A 20,866-nucleotide genomic window follows, 5' to 3' on the forward strand; every position below is an offset into this window, starting at 1 on the left:
TTAAGACTGAGTACTTCCCTACGTTCTGTGAAGACAAAATCCAGACTCGGGAGGGATTGGAACCCATTACATTGGTGAAAAGAAAAAAAATATGTCTTTATTCCAGATGCAAAAATATAAACATCTATTAAATTGTTGGTGCAAATGCAATAGGTTCTTTTTAAATGTTCCATTCAACATCCATATGATGCAAATATAGGAATGGTTGCAGAAACTATAGCTGTGACAGTTAACTGAACATTAAAGACAATAAGCAAAGTGAATTGGTCACCCCCACCCTTCCCTGGCCCCGCCCCCACGGCAACCTCCCCGCCCAGTTTAATGCCCTTTTCGAAACCACTGCATTTATGCTCCGGCTCAGTCACTTACGAAGCTTTAACCATTAAAATAGAGGTCAAAGCCTGATAGTCCAAGGCGTACTACCGTGGTTTCGAAAAGGGCATAGTATCATTGTGCGCTCATCTCAAGAGGGCGCTTTGGTCCTGCGCATGTGCATTCAGTACCAAACTCCCTAGCCTGCACAATTTACGTAAACATGTCGTCTGCTCACACGAAGACTTCAAATCAAAATGTTTTCAAACCAAAACATCGGTAAGTAATGATTTGTTTGTTTAGTTTATTGTTTAAATCGTCTGGAAATAGCTTGTAGATTCTTGGTGTGTATCTATACGCCGTTGTGCACAGTTTTATCACCCTTTTGTAAAGTGAGGTTAAATTTTATGAAACTAAAACTTGTTTGTCGATGTCGTAGTGTTGGCAATGGTTGGCGTTAACGTTAGTCACTTAGTGGACTAGTGTTGTTGAATGTCATTGATGATTTGGGGTTACTTTAGCTTTCGTATTCCTAACTATGTTGTTAGTATGTTACCGTTCCTTCAAGCAATGAGTACGGACTGGCTAAAGTGATAGAAAGAAGTCATTTAACAATAACATAGGACGATACTCTCATCATCCATAGGACATAGAGCCCCATGCCCTGGTTGTAGGACGTCAGTCAGTGCCTCTGCATGCAACGGAGGAGTCCAACCTGGCTAGGGTCAGTCGGTGATTTCTTTCTGTCCCTGCCTTTACCCTCTAGCTCTAGCTCAGGCAGGGGCAGGTTCCTCTGAGGCTCTGTGAACCCGATTCAATTCCCCGACCGGAGCCTAGCCCTGCATGTGGACTGTGTTTTTTAGTCCTAGCATGACTGTAGGTTTTTTTCCTTAATAAGGGGTTTTCCCTCCCACGTCTAAAACTGAAATTTGTCCACTTGACTGTCTTCTTTGAAAAGAAAGTTGGTGTGATGTTTCCGTTAGGATGCTTTGTCGACTACCGATCGACATATATATCGATTTGTAGTACGGCATATATTCAAGCTTGTTACAGAGAGTCACGTTAAAGGAACACGTTGCCTTGGATCGGTCGAGTTGGTCTTTGAAAGGCATTTGTAACTGTTTATTATAAAATGCATATGATTAAAAAGATATTTTAAAAGTAGAATATAATGATCCACTCAAGTATCACTCGAAATTGCATGGTTTTCATTTTACTTTGCGAACTAACACGGTCGGCCATTTATGTTCACAAATGGCTCCAAAGATTATGATTGACTCACATTGAGCCAAGACTGGTTCAGTCAAAGTTGAGCCACTGGCTCAAGTGTTTATATTATGAGGACTATTATAATATGGGCTAATAGTTTTTATCAGTCCCTACTCCAAAAACTGAGGTTCGTTCCGTGGCACAAACCTCATACTTCTAGGAGTAAGCAGCACATACCTTTAACATGTGTTTCATTTCAATCACGGAGGAAGGAAAAGTTGTAAAGACTTAGTTTTTAAAATGCATGAAAGTTAACACCCCATAAAAGAACCAATTTTTTACTCAAATTTTTGCTGTTTACCCTTTTTTAGGAATCCTTGAAGTAACTTTGGTTTGTGTTCATCGTTATTGGTTACGGATGCAACAGACAGGATTGTACCCATCACCAAACATAACCACGTGAGAAGTCCTTGTCAGATGACAGAACTGTTCCATCTTGAAGTTACTGCAAATACTGGTGAGTTATGCCTTACTTTGTTTATTTTTCTTGCGATTTAGTTTTGTTATCAGTACTGCATAATGCTGAAATTGCTCAATGCACACCACCATTCTGTCAATCTGGAACCGCCCCAAAAATATAACCCTTTTTACAACCAGCCTTGTACATCAATCCCAAACTCCCCCTAATATTGAACTGCCCCCAAGATTTAACCCCTTGTTCTACCCGACCTCCCCTTTCCTTCAATCTTGAACTGCCCCCAAGATTTAACCCTTTCTACTACCAGCCTGTACTTCAATCCCCCTCCCCCACTTTCTTTCAATTTTGAACCACCCCAAGATTTAAACCTTTTTCCTACCAGCCTGTACTTCAGTCCCCCTATTCTTTCAATCTTGAACTGCCCCCAAGATGTAACCCCTGTACTACCAGCCTGTACTTCAATTCCCCCACTTTCTTTCAATCTTGAACCGCCCCCAAGATGTAACCCTTTCTACTGTCAGCCTGTACTACAATCCTCCCACTTTCTTTCAATCTTGAACCACCCCCAAGATTTAATCCTTTCTTCACCAGACTGTACTTCAATTCCCTAACCCCACTTTCTTTCAATCTTGAACCCCCCCCCCAAGATGTTCTACTACCAGCCTGTAATTCAAACCCCCCACACTTTCTTTCATTCTTGAACCACCCCCAAGATTTTCTACTACCAGCTTGTACTTCAATACCCCCACTTTCTTTCAATCTTGAACCGCCCCCAAGATGTAACCCTTTCTACTGTCAGCCTGTACTACAATCCTCCCACTTTCTTTCAATCTTGAACCGCCCCCAAGATGTAACCCTTTCTACTGTCAGCCTGTACTACAATCCTCCCACTTTCTTTCAATCTTGAACCGCCCCCAAGATGTAACCCTTTCTACTACCAGCCTGTACTTCAATTCCCTCACCCCACTTTCTGTCAATCTTGAACCGCCCCCAAGATGTAACCCTTTCTACTGTCAGCTTGTACTACAATCCTCCCACTTTCTTTCAATCTTGAACCACCCCCAAGATGCAACCCATTCTTCTACCAGCCTGTACTTCAATCCCCTACTTTCTTTCAATCTTGAACCGCCCCCAAGATGTAACCCTTTCTACTACCAGCCTGTACTTCAATTCCCTCACCCCACTTTCTTTCAATCTTGAACCAGCCCTAGTGCAACCCCTTAAATTAATACCAGCCTTGGTCCCATTTCATAAAGCTATCAAGCACAAAATGCTGCTTAGCAAGTTTCTAGGCTAAGCAATACATGAGTGGAGGTTACTAGTTTGAATTTTGACTCTGCAACTAGTTTCTGTTTAGCTAGCAAGATTTGTTGGTGCTTTATGCTATCGTGGCTTTATGAAATTAGGGCCCCTTTCCCAAATGTGCACCCCACTTTTCTGTCAATCTGGAATTGCCCCCCAAGATGCTACCCTTTTCTGACAGCAGCCCCCCCCCCCCCCCGCCCCAACAAAAAAATGCATGATTCCACTTGCTTATGTATGCAATACCACCACCAGTATGCATTCATACATCTTCCGACTACATGCTAAGCCTAAGCTATTCTGTCTCAACTATGTATCTCACATTTTAAAAATAAAAAAAGTCAACAACTGAAATAATTTTATTCCATCATGGATTTTTTAATTGCATTTCTTTACCGTACAAAAAAACTCAATTACAATAGTTGAACAAATACGGGTTGATACGTGCGCATTACAAGTCATATTATTATACTATTATTATTAAATAGATTTCTGCTAAAATTACTTCTCAATTTCATTTGATTAAGACAGATGTTTGTTAAAAATGCAAGCCTGAAATTTCATAACCAGTGGCCAGTTTCAATGAGCAGTTTATTTGCCTCAAAAGTAGCTTAGCACAAAGCAATTTTCCTTTGAATACCAGAGTAAGGTTGCCAGCCAAACTGCCTTGTCACATGTACTATTTGTAACTCATAGCCTGCTTCCTTTTGCTTAACAGAAAAATATTAACAATAGTTCAGAAGAAGTTGACAGTCCACAAGAGGTGCCCTTTTAAAAATAACAAAAATACATAAAATCTGTTGTGGCCTAAATCTGCCATGTACAAACATGTGACATGTCATTTTGCTTAGGCCTATATAGTTCAATAAATATAACCTAAAGATGTATCTTTTTTCCAGGCACTTTTACACCAAAGGCCCTATGCTATTTTTAACTTATACTGTGATATGTCCAGACTGTTAAGTTGGATCAGTGGCTCTTATAATTGTGTACTAATTATTCTTTTTTCTTGTATTTCTGTTTATAGGTTCATTAAGATGATGAGGAGGAGCAGTTTCCACACAAGAGATGCACCAGGGCTTTGATAGGAACACGTAAATTGCAGCGTCATCATGAATTCAAACACTTCATCATCTCTTTACTACAAGCTTCTTGTACTTCAACTCTGTAAACTACTCAATACTGGGATAAGGTAGGCTTTTTTGTTTTATTTATGAATTGTAAAAAGGTCTGTTTACAAATATACACTTTGACGGGGCTGCACTTTGACAGCATCATCAATATACTTAAATTGCCTCGCAGTCCAGGCCCCGGGGGAAAGCCAGGGTTGTACAAAAACAAGTCCCCACTCGATTAGGCAGTAGCAGGAAGGCTTGGACTATCACCCAAGGCCAATTTTACTTCCCTGATCCATCCCGACCATGTTCCCCCCTAGTCCTGGTCCCCCTACAATATTAAAATTGTGCAAAAAAGCAATGAGGTAAATTTGTTGAAGTCTTAACATTTTGTAAACAGACCTTTACTAATAACCAGTCCATTTATTGCGACTGTTGATGTAAGGTAAATCATTGATTGGTGCTGGCAGAAGAATATTTAAAGTTACATACTTATGCCATTTTGCTGGCAAAACTAAGTACAACAATCAACTCATAAGCAGAAAGCACACTATAATTTGCAGTGGCCACATTTCTGCTAAAGCTGAAAAATAAACATGTGTTGCTACCATGTAGAATTGCTCTTATCCAGTTATTCCTAATTCACTCTCTTGGAGAGTGTAACTGTCCTACAAAGACCAATAAATGTTTGGGTTTATCGAACTCTCCAGCTCAGCTCATAGCGTTGCCAATTCTGAGGAGTTTATGCCGGGCGTACTTCTCCTGAAGTCCTTCTGCCAGCACACATCTGTAAAATGATTGAAAGACAATTAATTAGTATGTGTAGTATACAATCATAAATCTATGTGACGGTTAAGTGGCGGTTAAGGTATGGGTGTACGTATGACGTAGTTTTGTCGAAGATCAGTTTGTAGTAGTTTCAAGTTATGATTTTAGATTCTATCAAGAAGTAAACCACAAGGGAAACTGGTAGTGTAAACTGTAGATAATTTAGTGTTGAAAAAAAAGAAAAAAAAACTGACTAGAGCACTGGGTGTGAACCAATTACGTATTTAATTATGCCAGCGCACAACTTAGTGAGCCAGCCCTATGTAGGTGGTCTCCCTATTATGTCAATGTTTGCTTCGGATACCATTTCTTGTATCAAGCCAAATTCATTTTAAGTTATAAGACGATCACTCTTTTTGATCCCAGTAAGCATGTATCCTATTTATTCTGTAACATAAGCAGAGACTGGATGGATTATTGAGTAATTGTACAAACTGACTGATCACCAATGTCAAGTATAATGGTTCTTTTTTCAGAACAAACTTGTTTTTGGATCAGCGTTTACTTGTGACAATTACAACTTCATTGCTTTGGGAAATCAGTGAATTCATTCACATCATCCGGTGTCAGTGAACACACCAAATTACTAACTTTGAATTTGAATGACCAAGAAACGCTAACATATCAGGCTTACATTGATTGCGACAATCAACACAAAAGCAAGAAAGATTTATTTCAGAGCAGGTTAAACTATCTGAAACTTAATACTCCATGAACTTTCAGATTAAACGGACAAGAACTACGGACTGAAGCTCTGTTGATGTTTCTATATACAGCAGAGTGTAGGTTCGAGTCCCGGTCGTGACACTTAACCATAATTGATGTGTCCTTGGGATTGGGGGTGGGGGTGGGGTAGGGTGGGACACGCTAAACCGTTGGTTCTATGTGCTGTGTAATGCACATAAAAGAACCTGGTGCACTTTTATCACAAAGAGAAGGGGCTTACCCCAAGTATTCTTGGCCGGATTGGCTGCATATTACTCCACAATACCTACAGGAAAATACTAAGTGATGAATACGAGCCCTTTATAAGAAGCCACTAATACTATTATTATCCTTCTTAAAAACTTATTGACTAGAGTGCCCTTTCATTTGTGTGTGTTTGCCTACATGTAGAGATGAACAGGTGCAATTAGATTGTTGTAGTTTAAAACAAGTGGCGTAACCAGAGGGGCCCTCAAACTTTGCTAAACATGAGACGAACTTGGGAACAAGTCGTTTAAATGTCTGTTGCGGTGATAGCGTAACCATCATGCAATACGTCTGCTTTGCGAGAGACTACTGCTCTCATCACTACTGCTTTTTTAATGACATGTTACAGTGAAATATTCTTTGAAATGATGTCTTTGCCCCCACTTGCCACCCCCCCCCTCCCCTAACTCTGGGGTTACACCACAAACGTTGTAAACAACTTGGCTATTCAATATTGTTATGAATCTTGTAAATTACTAACAGATAGAAATCCTTTGGTAATGTTTCAGATGCTCTAAGATCGTGTAAAATGGTGTCTTTGCCCCCACTTGCCAACCCCCCCAACCCTCCCTCTCCTATCTCTGGTTACCCCAAAAACAATGTAAACAACTTGGCTACTCAATATTGTTATGAATCTTGTAAATTACTCACAAATAGAAATCCTTTGGTAACGTTTCAGATGCTCAAAGATCGTGTAAAATGGTGTCTTTGCCCCCACTTGCCAACCCCCCCCCCCCCCCAACCCTCCCTCTCCTATCTCTGGTTACCCCCAAAACAATGTAAACAACTTGGCTACTCAATATTGTTATGAATCTTGTAAATTACTCACAAATAGAAATCCTTTGGTAACGTTTCAGATGCTCAAAGATCGTGTAAAATGGTGTCTTTGCCCCCACTTGCCAACCCCCCACCCACCCTCCCCTACCTCTGGTTACACCAAAAACAATGTAAACAACTTAGCTACTCTATATTATTATGAATCTTGTAAATTACTCACAGATAGATATCCTTTGGTGGAGTTTTAGCTGCTCAAAGATCGTGTACTTATTGTATCTCAATGCTTAGGACATGTTGTTTATATGGCAACCGTCAAGGTCTAGTACCCAGTCTCTAACAAGTGGTATACAGGTAGTGATTGGTGTCTGACTATTTTTTCCTTTGATATTTATTGTGAAAAATGTACGCGAATAAGTGTTGGTTTTGAGAGTTTTTTGGTGTAAAATGAGTTGTTTTTGAAGAGCAATGTATATAAAGTGATTGAATTGTCTTAGAATTGGTAAAAAAGTTCTAAGAATCGGACATAATGTACGAAAATGCGTTACTTACGTGTATGTATTGACTATTGTTACTGTATGTTTAACCGTAGGCCTACACGTACATTAGCCAATTAAGTTGCATTTAAAGGCCGTATTTAGAGTTAAGTTGTAGATTTTAGATGAATTTTGAAGAGGAAATGTTTGGATTGATGTAATACAACGGTGTAAGCAGTGTGAAGGTGTTTAGAAGTGTTTTGGAGCCATTTTAGTGATGTAAATTGTGAAAAATATATGACTTTGGCGACTTTTGCACTTAGAATTTTTTTTTTTTTTTCGATTTTGCCCAAAATTAACGAGCGTACGTTTCAAGCGATTTTAAGAAATTGATCTCTGAAAATGGTGAAAAAATTGGAATTTTTTGTAAAAAAAAATTTTCTACCAACTTTTTTCACCAAAATTAACGAGCGTACGTTTCAGGCGATTTTAGAAAATGGAAAGACCGCAAAAAAAAATTTTTGCGGTCTTTTTTTTTTTTTTTGCCCAAAAATGAAATTTATTGAAAAAATCTTGCCTCCCCCTTCCCCTCACTCTCCGGTGCCGCCTCCCCCTCTCTCTCTGGTCCCGGTGCCGTCCCCTCCTCGTGGTGCCGCCGCCGTGTTGCCTCCTGCTGCTGCGTCTCCTCTCCGTCCGTCAAGACCTATCATGTACCTGTGGAAGAAACGTGGGTTATTTCTTTATTTCGCTTACCTCATGGTCCGTGCCGGGGCTCGAACCTCTCATCTTGTCCTCGCGAAGCTGTAACCTTAACCACTAGGCCACAACGATGACTGTACAGGTCATACATTTTTTGGAGTGATGAATATTACACAACCACGTATGTAAAGCATTGCGCTATATATTTACGGGAATAAATAATTAAATAGCCCCCTCTGTTGGTGAAAATTTTAATTAAACAGCCCCCTCTGTTGGTAGAAATTGTCCATTGGGAATGACCCCCTAAGTTAGTGGAAAATTTCCCTTGGCTATTTAGATGTAAAATTTAAAGTGTAATAAAAAAACTTGCTGGCTGTTTTAATGTGAAAAAAACGTGTTTGCCATTTAATTATTTGAGGTGTCCGATTTCGTGTCATAAATTTTCCCCTTTTTAAAACCCTTATATTAATTAAGCCCAATTAGTTAAACAGACCATTTAACATTTAAAAACAAAGACAATAAAGAAATTATAACACATGGCCCAATTTGTAATTAAATTCTTGCTCTCACGCTTTTATTGGAACATAAATATACATCATTTTATTTCTTTTCATAATAATTCTAATACAAGTTATTTGTCAAAGTTTGCGACAACAATTTAAACATTCTGTGACAAAAAATAATTAAGAGATAAAACTCACAAATCGTACAGTAAAGTGACAACAATAAAGGTGAAATAAATAAAAGACTTAAATTTAGATGGAGCGTTATACCTTTCCTCTCTTAAGAGTGTCCTGCCTTTGAATTACAAGAACTTAAATACTTATTTCTAATTCTAACAATACAGAAGTTCAAACTTAAAGACACTGGAAACCTTTGGTAATTGTCAAAGAACAGTCCGTCTTCTCACTTGGTGTATCTCAACATATGCACAAAATAATACACCTGTGAAAATTTGAACTCAAAGGGTCGTCGAAATTGGGAGATAATTAACTGAAGAAAAAACACCCTTGCTGCTTGATTTTGGGATCTCACGCATGAGGTTTCGAAATCAATTCCGTTTCTCACAATGTTTGGTAATTGTCAAAGAACACTCAGTCTTCTCACTTGGTGTATCTCAACATATGCACAAATTCTCACAATGTTTTATACTATCAACAGCTCTCCATTGCTCGTTAGTAAGTTTTTATGCTAACAATTATTTTAGAGTAATTACCAATAGTGTCCATGCCTTTAAGGTATTATACAGGATTGGTTGAGCTGACCGTTTTGATGTCTTGTGTGATCAACAAAATCTGAACTCTGAATGGGTCATCAAAGATTCAAGAAAATAATAACCAAAGAACAAACACCCTTGTCACACAAAGTTGTGTGCTTTCAGACGCATGTTTTCACTCACGCATGAGGTCTTAAAAACAATTCAAATATTTCACTGACAAATTACTTCTGTCTCAAAAACTACACTACTTCAGAGGGAGCCATTTCTCACCATGTTTTATACTATCGACAGCTCAAAATTGCTTGTTTAATGTTACCAAGTAAGCTTTTATGCTACCAGTTATTTTGAGTAACTACCAATAGTGTCCAGTGCCTTTAAGGTAATATACAGGATTGGTTGAGCTGACAGTTTTCATATCTTGTGTGATCAGCAATAGTAGATGTGTACATGAAGCATTTTCAGCATTTAAACAACAGAAATCAGCAATGCAGACTTTTTCCAGATATTCTTCCAAGTCAGTAAGCTTTTAAACTTCATTTTATCTCGTCCAATCCTCTGTAATACCTTTAACATTCAGTTTATTGAAAGATAAACAAAGATTTTTAATAAGGATAATTTGGGCCTTACAAAACAATACGTTTTTGTAAAAGACACTGGACACTATTGGTAACTATCAAATACCAGTCTTCTCACTTGGTGTATCTCAACATATGCATAAATAACGAACCTTCGAAATTTGAGCTCATTTGAACTTATTTGATTTTGTTTTCAATTTAAAACTTCACAGGAAGATAACAGAAAAATAAGCTGGCCAGGAATTTTTTTTTTTTTAAATAATTTCAGTAACCACTATTCACTCATCACCATATGATTGGAAAAAGTAGTCACCTAGGGTGGTAGGCCTATAGGAAACATGATACAATTTTTGTTTGGCCCATCTATCCTTACTCCCCAAAAAGTATTCCTTTCAAATTACAAAGCAAAATTCTAATACTCAGCCTTGATTTCTACACCATTGACAGCATCAGTGAAACCTCCAATGTTGTTCACTGCGATCAAACTCCAGAGTAGTATTTTCCAGTGAAGATGTCACGAGGATCCAAAGAAGCACAGGGACTTCCATTTAGATGAATCCTTTAAGGCAAAGTGTCTCCCATCTTGGTTTCCTAAAATGTAAGAAAAGGAGAAGATTGTTTACATCAATTATAATCCAGAAGTTGACCTAAGCGTAAAAAATCAAAGTACAAACCAGCTCTTCTCAGAACCACTATGGGTACTTTTAACAAATCCATCAATTTTATGGTATCTTAATTTAAAATAAAAACTTTCTGACATGAGCTTAAAAGGGGAAATAAGCTACTTAGGGGCCATTCAAACAGTCAATGTTGAAAAAGTTGACATTTGGGCCAAACAAAAATAAAGCTATGTTTCCCATTACACTGGAAAAAATGGTTAAGTTCACAGCAGGGCAACATCTTTTTTATTAATTTTGTTTCAAAGTTTGGCCAAATAAAAAGATAGTCACGTTTTCAAATGCACTGACAAATTGGTAGGTGTATGGGTAAAATGTTTTTTTGGTTTTTTTTACAGTTGGGCAAAACAGCCAAGTTTCCTATTCTCATACACTATAGTATTGACTTGTATTGAATACAGAATAGTTTGAGTTTGGCAAAAGAAAAGAAGTTATGGGTTCCATTTACACCGAGTCCAACTCCAAGACCACAGTGAGGGTAAACTGCGGGTAGCCTCTGGAAAGCTGTTTTGCTCTGAAAGTTGGGATTGTCCCCGTGAGTGACCCTGGTGCATACCTACAACAGGCCTGAAGGAACAGAGCTCAAAAGAAGGCATGACAATGTCATGTGAGATTTTCTCACAATTCACCGTGTGGAACTGCGAGAAATGCAAGCACGTGTAAGATAATAATAAGAACATAATATTGATGCAGTCGACTGACACTACAGCAGCAGTATACCGCAGCAGAACAGTTAGTGGCCATGCACACATGCTCTGCGGTGTATGGGCTATGGCATGGGTGTGCAAATGGACATGCGGGAGGCATTTTGACACTGGACTTCTCTTGCCGACCATTCATTCAATATCAATTTCATTCAAACAAAACTTACTCAAACGGCTGGATGCGGTCTGCCTGAGGCTTGCACTCATTTTCTGGCTGGCTGTTCGCTGTGATTTGATGGGAATTCCAATTCGCAGACGACAGACACTGGACAGCACACGGAATAAAAACAGATTTCACCATCACAACATAAACAAAGTCTAGTCCCCATTCCTACCTCTGTTTTGTGCTTGTTTCTTAATACAAATTTCTAAGCAACACATGTAGTTTAGGGACCATACTAATTCTGTAACTTCTCAAATGAGGGCGCTATTTACATTTTACTTTGGTCGAAAGTTCTCGTCGACGCCCCCGCCCCCCCCCCCCTCCTCCGCACCCTTGTCAGAAATTGCCCACACATTGGTTGTAACAAAGCACATTTTAAGAACTATTTCTGCATTTGAATTTAAATGGCAAAATTCTTCGAATTACTCATCAACAAAATGGCTTAGCATTTACTGGACCCAGTTGTGATGGCGGCTATCTTGTTTATTTGGAAGGGTCTAGAATTGAAGCAAGGAGAAAAAAATAAGGAAAATGTTTGTTTTTTCATTATGAGTAATAAAATAAATTAAGTCCTATTTTCAGTATGATATTTTTTCAGAAATTCATGGGTAAAATAAAAAATGAGTTTTAATATATTAATGAGAGATGGGATCTCAGGGGAGTGTAAAACATCCCCCAAAAATGGGAACAAAAATAACCCATACATTTCTGGGTTTTCTTTGTCATTTTTTTTTTCTCTCCAAAGGTTTCTTATCTTACACAACTTTCAAAACCAATGAATTGCCGGGGAAGAAAAATAATCAAATAATGATTTTCAAAAAGACTCAAATCCTATAAAAATTGAAAACTGATTAAAAACAAAAATTTTTATTGGTTTTTTTTCCCCCGGCAGTTGAATGATGGGGTGGGGGACACCAAATTTGAAACTTTTTGAAGATAAATTGATTAGTAACAAAAATTAATTATTTTTAATTCCCCCCCCCCTCAATTGGGATTTGAAACTTTTTGAAGATAAATTGATTAGAAACAAAAAATAATTATTTTTAATTCCCCCCCCCCCCCCCTCAATTCATGAATTTTGAAAAGAATGGGTGGGGGGTATTAAAATTTTTGAAAAGTTTGAAAACAACAATTATTTTTGACCCCCACCCCCTAAATTCATGGATGCTGAAAAATGGGGGGGGGGGGTGTAAACCAAATTCGTAGGATTTGAAACTTTATTATTTTTTTTTTAATTAAAAACTAGAGCTATTTTTTAATGGTTTCCCGCTCAATTCATGGATCCTTTTTTTATTTTATTTTTTTTTGGGGGGGGGGGTAATTAAAAATTGTTTTGAAAAGAAATAGGGGGTATTACAATTTGAAGAAATATTTATTTTAAACAAAAGATTAATATATTTATGATTATTTTTCCCGGCAATTCATGGATTTTTAAAAAAATGATGCGGGGGTGGTAAACAAAATTTTGTAGGATTTTAAACTTTTTGAAGGAAATAATTATTAATTGAAAACAAAAAATTATTCTTTTGATCCCCACCTCAATTCATGGATTTTGAAAAGAATGGGGGGGGGGGGGTATTACAGTTTGTAGGATTTGAAACTTTCAAAAGAAAAATCTACAAACAAAAATTTAATTGTTATTGACTTTTTCCCCGCCATTTCATGGGTTTTTAGAAGAATGGTTTTTTTTTTTTAAGTTAAACACAATTGTAGGATTTGAAACTATTTGAAGGATGTGTAATTAAAAAAAAAATTATTTTTGATACTTTTTTTAAACCAATGCATTGGTTTTTAAAAAGAATGGAGGGGGGGGGGGGTAAACAAGATTTTTTATCGATGTTTGTTTGTTATCGCCCGGAAGTTAATGGGTTTTGAAAAGAATGATGGGTGGGGTGGGGGGGCTGTAAACCAAATTTGAAGGATTTGAAACTTTTAGATGAAAAGTTAATTTAAAACAAAAATAATTTTTAATAATTTGGAAGAAAAAATATTAAAAAAAAAAAAGATTTATATTTATATTGATTATTTCCCCCCCCCCCGGCAACTCATTATTTGGGGGCCAAATTTGCAGGATTTGAAATTTTTGAAGAAAAAAAATTATTTAAAAGAAATTGATTATTTTTTCACAACTTTTTCTTACTTTCATATAAATTTGTGGCGGAACTAAAATGAAAGGCTAAGGCTATGAAAGGATATTTTTTAAATGATTTATAAACTAAGAAGCTAAATGCGAGGCCCAACTCTTGCAACTGTTTTCAATAATATTTTGGTAAAAAAAACAAGTATTACCACTTACAGTTTTGTAACCAATCAATCAATCACTTAGATAAACTTTAACATTTAAATACAAAAAATAAATTTAAACAAGTTGTTGCTGTCTTAGATAAAGTAACCAGTACTAGAAAGTATCAATAAGATATCACATGTTTTTGTTTCTTGCAAGTCTTTGGATTCTTATTTAAAAGTGCTTATGACCTAACATTTTTTCTTCTTTACAGAACGGTCTTTATTTTTTTCGGAAGGTAGAAAACTGGCTGGGGCTACTACTTAAGCTTTAAAAGGATCTTCAGTCAACGCTCTGATTGGTCTTCTGAAAGGAGACCTGTGGTTGGTTGGCTAGTGGCTATTGTAAGGGTTGCCCATTGGGTGAGAAAGCCCTGTTTAGTGGGGCGTGTCATGTAGACTGTTGCAACCATGTGTAAGAAGCAGCAACCACCAGGGTGGACACAGAATACACACTAGGTGTTTTGATTGGTCCTCCTGAAAGAAGACCTGTGATTGGCTGGTTCAGGGCTATTGTGAGGGTTGCCCATTGATGAGAGAGTTGATCGGTCCTTCTGAAGACCTGTGGTTGGTTGGCTAGTGGCTATTGTAAGGGTTGCCCATTGGGTGAGAAAGCCCTGTTTAGTGGGGCGTGTCATGTAGACTGTTGCAACCATGTGTAAGAAGCAGCAACCACCAGGGTGGACACAGAATACACACTAGGTGTTTTGACTGGTCCTCCTGAAAGAAGACCTGTGATTGGTTGGTTCAGGGCTATTGTGAGGGTTGCCCATTGATGAGAGAGCTGATCGGTCCTTCTGAAGACCTGTGATTGGTTGGTTCAGGGCTAATGTGAGGCCATGGCTGCTCATTTTGTGAGTACTGTGTACAGACAAATTCAGACAACTGGGGGTGCCGCGTGCGCCTTGAATAAATAAAAGCTAACCCTTGGCCCTACAATAAGCGATATTTGAGGGGGCAAGTCCTTTTAAATTCGACGTTCTGCTCTAAAATGATACAGTAGGCTCTTTCGATATACTTTTTGTATAAGTTGGCCCAACAAATAAGCTATGTTTAGGGAAATATTGGTGTTTGAAAAAAAAAACGGCCAAAACTGAAGAAAAAACGACAAGGGGGGGGGGGGGGGGCGTGGGGGCCTAGCCCAAGTTCAAAGCTGTTGGAGTAAAGAAACTGTGACGTAAACGTAGGTCCAAACCATGTTTACCCTCAGTTATAATGGGCAATGTACAACCATTGAGAAATACAGGCGATACAGTTATAATGTCTCAGCACAGAATGCGCTAGCCGCACCCAAACCTGTCACACATGTTTTTAAAACTTTGTCACACATGATTTTAAATTTTGACGGTCAGTTTACGCCCATATTATTATCTACCCCGGGAATTTGCTCATGTTGTGTGTTCAACCATGTCCTTACTCTATGGTTCAACGATATACATTCCTAACCGGTCGTTTGCCAAGCAAGGAACAGATTAATTATATTCAGCTTTTCATGATATTGAACGAGCTAACCCAGATGCCATGATCATCCTTAATGGGGATCTTAATCATGCCTCCTTAAAGAAAAGCAGTGATCAATACCACCAATTATGTCGACTGCCCTACACGTGGTACAGCGACCCAGGACTTATTTTACTCCAAAGTCAAAGGAGCATTTACTGCCTCTTCTCTCCCTCAGCTGGGCCAAGCAGACCACAATTTAGTGTCTTTGTTACCAAAGTACTGACCATTAGTGCATCGTCAGAAACCAAAGAGCGTGTCGGTTCAACAAAGGAATACAGATTCCAGGCAGAGAATTACAGGCATCGTTATAGTGCTCCGACTGGAATGTATTTTTTGAAACTAACCCTGATTTAAATGATCTTGTAGACACAGTTAGCAGCTACATCAACCTTTGAACAACAAATGCAATTTCCACGAAGGGGGTCAACATCTACCCCAATAACAAACCCTGGGTGACAAAAGAAGTTAAAGATGTGATTAACAGGAAGGAGCAGATCTACGGATAAGGTGACAAGATGCAACTTAAGAGAATTCAAAAGGAACCGAATCGTGTCGTCAAAGCAGAGACAGTTAAATACATAAACAAGATTGAAAAGACTCTGACTCAGAACAATATGAAAAAGGTTTGGGAGGGAATGAGACTCATATAAATCGGGGAAAAAATAGCCAATTACCAGACACAACAGTTGAATATGCTAATAAGTTGAATGAGTTTTATAACTGTTTTGATAAATATGATTTTCATAATGAAGTGGATGTATTTTTTTGCTGGCAAATAAAATGAAATGAAATGAAATGATAATCTTCACGATGTAAGTATTGTTGAAGCTTTGCATGGTGTGGAGAGATAAGCAGAAACTAAAAATAACTAGTAAATTTGCGGGTACAACCATAATATGTGTAAGTCTCTTAGGGCGAGTGTTGGCTCTGAAAGAGCCGGTTGGGTCCCGACGTTTCTAACAGTATACTCTTCTCGCCTTCGAGCCAACACGTACCCTAAGAGATTTACACTCGGTTGTACCCGCAAGTTTACTATTTATTAACAGCTTCTTCTTACTTCACGATGTACTTCAACAAGATTTAAATCCTTACGGGAGAAGTGTTTCTGAACAAGAAGTTTGCCGTCAGTTTAAAAAAATGAATACAGCTAAGGCAGCCGGACCGGATGGAATTTCCGCACAAGTTTTACAATCATGTTCAACCAGCTTTCTAGAATTGTTACCTTTATTTTTAACTTATCTATTAGTAGCCGATCTACCCACAATTTTGTAAATGCTCTCGTATTATTATTATTTACCCCGGCAATTTTCTCACGTTGTGTGTTCAACCATGTCCTTACTCTATGGTTCAACGATATACATTCCTAACCGGTCGTTTGCCAAGCAAGGAACAGATTAACTGTATTCAGCTATTCATGATATTAAACGAGCTAACCCAGATGCCGTGATTATCCTTAATGGGGATCTTAATCATGCCTCTTTAAAGAAAAGCAGTGATCAATACCACCAATTATGTTGACTGCCCTACACGTGGTACAGCAACCCTGGACTTATTTTACTCTAATGTCAAAGTAGCATATACTGCCTCTTCTCTCCCTCAGCTGGGCCAAGCACAACACAGTTTAGTGTCTTTGTTACCAAAGTATCGACCATTAGTGCATCGTCAGAAACCAAAGAGCGTGTCGGTTCAACAATGGAATACAGATTCATTGAGAGAATTACAGGCATCGTTATAGTGCTCCGACTGGAATGTAGTTTTTGAAACTAACCCTGATTTAAATGATCTTTTTATAGACACAGTTAGCAGCTACATCAACCTTTGAACAACAAATGCAAATTCCACGAAGGGGGTCAACATCTACCCCAATAACAAACCCTGGGTGACAAAGGAAGTTAAAGATGTGATTAACAGGAAGAAGCAGATCTACGGACAAGGTGACAAGATGCAACTAAAGAGAATTCAAAAGGAACCGAATCGTATCATCAAAGTAGAGACAGTTAAACACATAAACAAGATTGAAAAGTCTCTGACTCAGAACAATATGAAAAAGGTTTGGGAGGGAATGAGACTCATATAAATCGGGGGAAAAATAGCCAATTACCAGACACAACAGTTGAATATGCTAATAAGTTGAATGAGTTTTATAACTGTTTTGATAAATATGATTTTCATAATGAAGTGGATGTATTTTTTTTGCTGGCAAATAAAATGAAATGAAATGATAATCTTCACGATGTAAGTATTGTTGAAGCTTTGCATGGTGTGGAGAGATAAGCAGAAACTAAAAATAACTAGTAAATTAGCGGGTACAACCATAATATGTGTAAGTCTCTTAGGGCGAGTGTTGGCTCTGAAAAAGCCGGTTGGGTCCCGACGTTTCTAACAGTATACTCTGCTCGCCTTCGAGCCAACACGTACCCTAAGAGATTTACACTCGGTTGTACCCGCAAGTTTACTATTTATTAACAGCTTCTTCTTACTTCACGATGTACTTCAACAAGATTTAAATCCTTATGGGAGAAGTGTTTCTGAACAAGAAGTTTGCCGTCAGTTTAAAAAAATGAATACAGCTAAGGCAGCCGGACCGGATGGAATTTCCGCACAAGTTTTACAATCATGTACAATCAGCTTTCTAGAATTGTTACCTTTATTTTTAACTTATCTATTAGTAGCCGATCTACCCACAATTTTGTAAATGCTCTCGTATTATTATTATTTACCCCGGCAATTTTCTCACGTTGTGTGTTCAACCATGTCCTTACTCTATGGTTCAACGATATACATTCCTAACCGGTCGTTTGCCAAGCAAGGAACAGATTAACTGTATTCAGCTATTCATGATATTGAACGAGCTTACCCATTTGCCATGATTATCCTTAATGGGGATCTTAATCATGCCTCCTTAAAGAAAAGCAGTGATCAATACCACCAATTATGTTGACTGCCCTACACGTGGTACAGCAACCCTGGACTTATTTTACTCTAATGTCAAAGGAGCATATACTGCCTCTTCTCTCCCTCAGCTGGGCCAAGCAGACCACAATTTAGTGTCTTTGTTACCAAAGTATCGACCATTAGTGCATCGTCAGAAACCAAAGAGCGTGTCGGTTCAACAATGGAATACAGATTCATTGAGAGAATTACAAGCGTCGATAGAGTGCTCCGACTGTAATGTATTTATTTAAACCATGGAGGAAGAAAATAAACTAACCCTGATTTAAATGATCGTGTAGACACAGTTAGCAGCTACATTAACTTGTGTACATCAAATGTAATTTCCACGAAGGATGTCAACGTCTACCGCAATCACAAACCCTGGGTGACAAAGGAAGTTAAAGATGTGATTAACAGGAAGGAGCAGATCTACGGACAAGGTGACAAGATGCTACTTAACAGAATTCAAAAGGAACCGAATCGTGTCGTCAAAGCAGAGACAGTTAAATACAAGAACAAGATTGAAAAGTTTCTGACTCAGAACAATATGAAAAAGGTTTGGGAGGGAATGAGACTCATATAAATCGGGGAAAAAAGTAGCCAATTACCAGACACATCAGTTGAACATGCTAATAAGTTAAATGAGTTTTATAACCGTTTTGATAAATATGATTTTCATAATGAAGTGGATAACCTTCACGATGTTAGTATTGTGTGAAGCTTTGCATGGTGTGGAGAGATAAGAAGAAACTAAAAATAAATAGTAAATTTGCGGGTACAATCATGTATGTGTAAGTCTCTTAGGGCGAGTGTTGGCTCTGGAAGAGCCGGTTGGGTCCCGACATTTCGAACAGTATACTCTGCTCGCCTTCGAGCCAACACGTACCCTAAGAGATTAACATGCACATGGTTGTACCCGCAAGTTTACTATTTATTAACAGTTTCTTCTTACTTCACGATGTACTTCAACAAGATTTAAATCCCTATAAGAGAAGTGTTTCTAAACAAGAAGTTTGCCGTCAGTTTAAAAAAATGAATACAGCTAAGGCAGCCGGACCGGGTGGAATTTCCGCAAAAGTTTTACAATCATGTTCGGGTCAGCTTTCTATAATTTTTACCTCTATTTTTAACCTGTCTTTTAGTAGCCGATCTACCCACAACTTTGGAAATGCTCTCGTATTATTATTATTTACCCCGGCAATTTTCTCACGTTGTGTGTTCAACCATGTCCTTACTCTATGGTTCAACTATATACATTCCTAACCGGTCGTTTGCCAAGCAAGGAACAGATTAACTGTATTCAGCTATTCACGATATTGAACGAGCTAACCCAGATGCCATGATTATCCTTAATGGGGATTTTAATCACGCCTCTTTAAAGAAAAGCAGTGATCAATACCACCAATTATGTTGACTGCCCTACACGTGGTACAGCAACCCTGGACTTATTTCACTCTAATGTCAAAGGAGCATTTACTGCCTCTTCTCTCCCTCAGCTGGGCCAAGCAGACCACAATTTAGTGTCTTTGTTACCAAAGTATCGACCATTAGTGCATCGTCAGAAACCAAAGAGCGTGTCGGTTCACCAATGAAATACAGATTCATTGAGAGAATTACAGGCATCGTTATAGTGCTCCGACTGGAATGTATTTTTTGAAACTAACCCTGATTTAAATGATCTTGTAGACACAGTTAGCAGCTACATCAACCTTTGAACAACAAATGCAATTTCCACGAAGGGGGTCAACATCTACCCCAATAACAAACCCTGGGTGACAAAGGAAGTTAAAGATGTGATTAACAGGAAGGAGCAGATCTACGGATAAGGTGTCAAGATGCAACTTAACAGAATTCAAAAGGAACCGAATAGTGTCATCAAAGCAGAGAAAGTTAAATACAAAAACACGATTGAAAAGATTCTGACTCGGAACAATATGAAAAAGGTGTTATTTCCACAACTTTGGAAATGCTCTCGTATTAGTCCTATCCTTAAGCATGCTAGTGCAGGGGCGTCAATCCGTACTGAAATGTGTTGGGGGGGGGATACATTTACGGCGTGGGGTCCGGGCCCGCTTGCAGTGCCTAGGTCTGGTTAATGCGAGTGCCATACTCTGCTACACACCGCTACCCATCCTCCTTTATCCCTCGTGCAATAACACACCACAATCACAATTTTAAACTTTAATTATATACTTTTTTGCCCAGTCTACAGTATTTTCTTATCGCTTTTTAGTTTTTTTTTCTTGTAATTGTAAATAGCATGTTTTTTAATTTGTTTTAATTAGCCAATGTTTTTACTGTATGCGAACATTTGAATTACTTTTTTTTTCTAATAAAGATTGTTGTATTATTGTATTGTATCGTATTGTAATTCAGTAGTTTTATGTAATTTTTGTAAATTTTCAAGATGTGATTTTGTGTTCCAAGATGCAATAGGCGTTTCTGATGCCTTTTTGTACATGACCCAATAAAAGCTTTATTCTTTAGGGAAATATGCCTCTTAGTATTCTATTTTTAAAACATCTTTCCAACCATATGCATTTTATAACAAACGGTTACAAACGCTTTTTAGAGACCAGCTCGTCCGATCCAAGGCAACGTGTTCCTTGAATACCTTTTTTAACGTTTCTCTTACGTTCATCA

General features: G+C 38.1%; 1 long non-coding RNA gene across 1 annotated transcript; it reads left to right on the forward strand.

The window, feature by feature from the left end:
* Positions 1 to 483: 483 nt before the first annotated feature.
* LOC139940104 (uncharacterized) lies at positions 484 to 4,467 on the forward strand. Its single transcript, XR_011786383.1, has 3 exons — positions 484 to 591; positions 1,893 to 2,038; positions 4,329 to 4,467. It is a non-coding gene; the product is annotated as an uncharacterized lncRNA (long non-coding RNA).
* The last annotated feature ends 16,399 nt before the right edge of the window (positions 4,468 to 20,866 follow it).

Source organism: Asterias amurensis, chromosome 7, assembly GCF_032118995.1.
Source record: "Asterias amurensis chromosome 7, ASM3211899v1".
In the NCBI taxonomy this organism is placed as follows: Eukaryota; Metazoa; Echinodermata; class Asteroidea; order Forcipulatida; family Asteriidae; genus Asterias; species Asterias amurensis.